This window comes from Symphalangus syndactylus, chromosome 9 (assembly GCF_028878055.3).
Source record: "Symphalangus syndactylus isolate Jambi chromosome 9, NHGRI_mSymSyn1-v2.1_pri, whole genome shotgun sequence".
Taxonomy (NCBI): domain Eukaryota; kingdom Metazoa; phylum Chordata; class Mammalia; order Primates; family Hylobatidae; genus Symphalangus; species Symphalangus syndactylus.
The window spans coordinates 10,464,034-10,466,246 of NC_072431.2; the positions used below are offsets into that span (position 1 = coordinate 10,464,034).

The following is a 2,213-nucleotide window of genomic DNA, read 5'->3' on the forward strand; positions in this document are numbered from 1 at the left end:
TCTTATGGAGTGATCCCTTGATATGGTACACTCTCCCTGAGGATGGGACTTCCTGCAAGCCAGATGCAGTGATTGTTATTGTTCTTCTGGGTATAGTCATCCAGTGGGGCTACCTCTGGGCTGGTGCTGGAGAATGTCTGCAAAGAGTCCTGTGATGTGATCTGTCTTCAGGTCTTCCAGCCATGGATACCAGCACCTGCTCTGGTGGAGGTGGCAAGGGAATGAAGTATACTCTGTGAGAGTCCTTGGTTGTGGATATGTGTGTAGATAGTGTGCTGGTTTTTTTGAATGCTGGTTATGCTATCAGTGAAGTTGTCCAGTGGACAAACTAGGACCACTGGTTACCCAGAATGTTGCAGGCAGTGAAATTAGCTGTTGTTTTCTCCTTCCTTGGAGTAGGAGTGTTTTGTCATGAATTGCAGTAATGTCCTGAGTTCCTGAGTTGGTTGGCCTCCTGCCAGGAGATGGAGCTTTTGAGAAAGCACTAGCTTGATAGTAGAAGGGGAATATAAGCTTGCCCTAAGTTGGTGAGGATAAGAATTTGGGTTTCTCAGGTGACAGGCAAGGTCATAAAGCTCTCAGGAGTTTATGTCTTTTGTGATCTACCAGGGCAAGTAGAGAAATATCATCAGCTGGGGGCGGGGTGAGGCAGATTCTCCTTGGGCAGGGCTTGCCATGGCCACTACGAGGAATGGGGAGTGATTCTCAGGCCAACAGGGTTATTGTGAAGGGGGATTATGGCTGCCTGTGTCGCCAGGGAAGTGGGGGAAAGCTGGTAGCAATAGGCCTCACCCAGCTCTCACACAGTTGGCATGGCCGGTCTTGCTCCCACCTCTAACAGACACAAGCTTGTCTCCAGGCAGCCTGCAGAGTGGGACTGAGAACTAGCCCCAGGCTGTAAGTTTCCCCACTGAGAAAGCAGCATGGCTTTCAGGCCATGCCCCTGCCCATCTGCCCACCTTGTCTGCTAGACTCCTGCTCTTCTTTCTGCAGCAGTTCCTCTCAGCTCTGGATTTTGCTCAAAAGAGTTTGTGCCCAGCCAAAATCATTACAAAGTTTAGTTGGAAGCTTCTTTTACCCTGTCACCCCTCCCACATTCTGTTGGCTGCCTTCCCTGAGGGCTCCTGTGAGATATAGTCAGGGATGGCTTCCCTGGGCTCGAGCTGGAGAATGGGAGTGCCTACCATGCTCTTTCCACTGCTGCTTCTACTTTTATATTTCACGCTAAATCCATTGCAGCTCCAGGTAAGGTTAAATCCATCTCCCGTAATCTGGATTTTCAGGTTCCCCAGTGGGGATGTGTTTAGAGGCAGGTATTCCCCTTTCACACTTTGTGAACTCAGTTTTTTGCTTGTCTTGCAGCGTTTGCAGTGGCCTGCTGCTTCTTTCAAAGGATCTGTTATTTCTTTCAGTCTTCCTGGTATGCTCCTGCTGTGGTTTCTGGAGTAAAAGTCCATGGTGTGAGTCTCCACACACTGCCCTTTCTGTCCAAGTGGAAGCTACACATCAGCCTTGTCTCCAGATATCTTCCCTCTAGTAAACCAATAAAAATATTTTTAAATGAAAAGGTCAGTAAATTATTATAGGTTGTTAGTGATCATATTTTATAATTAATGACGTAAAGAAATGTTCATGATACATGTACTATAAAAAACAAAGAATGTTAAGCAAGATGATTGGTTTCATGTGTGAGATGTGCCTCCTTCAAACTCTGTTACCGTGTCTGCACATTACCTGTCTGACATGAATTAAAAAAAAAAAAAAACCTCAAAGAATACAAAATAGTATTTAGCATATAATCTCAATTTTCAAAAAAAGGGTCTTTATTTATTTCCATATTTTGCCTGTTGGAGGGTCAGGGCTGGAAGGAGAGAGAGCATCAGGAAAAAGAGCTAATGGGTGCTGGGTTTAGTACCTAGGTGACGGGATGATCTGTGCAGCAAACCACCATGGCACACATTAACCTATGTACCAAACTGCACATCCTGCCCATGTACTCCTGAAGTTAAAATAAAATTTGGAAGAAAAAAAGAACAATAAAAAAAAGGCCTGGAAAGATTTCTTCACCCTAGATTTAAAAATTTTGGGAAGAATTTGAAGTTTTTAGAACTTTAATATTTTTGGAATTAATTCCAAAATTAATTTGCAAAATCACCTGTAGGAATTACAGGTGATTTTTATTCTGTATATTTTTCTGTGTTTTCTGCATTTTC

General features: G+C 44.1%; 1 pseudogene; it reads left to right on the forward strand.

The window, feature by feature from the left end:
- Positions 1 to 1,660: 1,660 nt before the first annotated feature.
- Positions 1,661 to 1,744, forward strand: LOC129490941 (uncharacterized; annotated as a pseudogene).
- Positions 1,745 to 2,213: the final 469 nt, after the last annotated feature.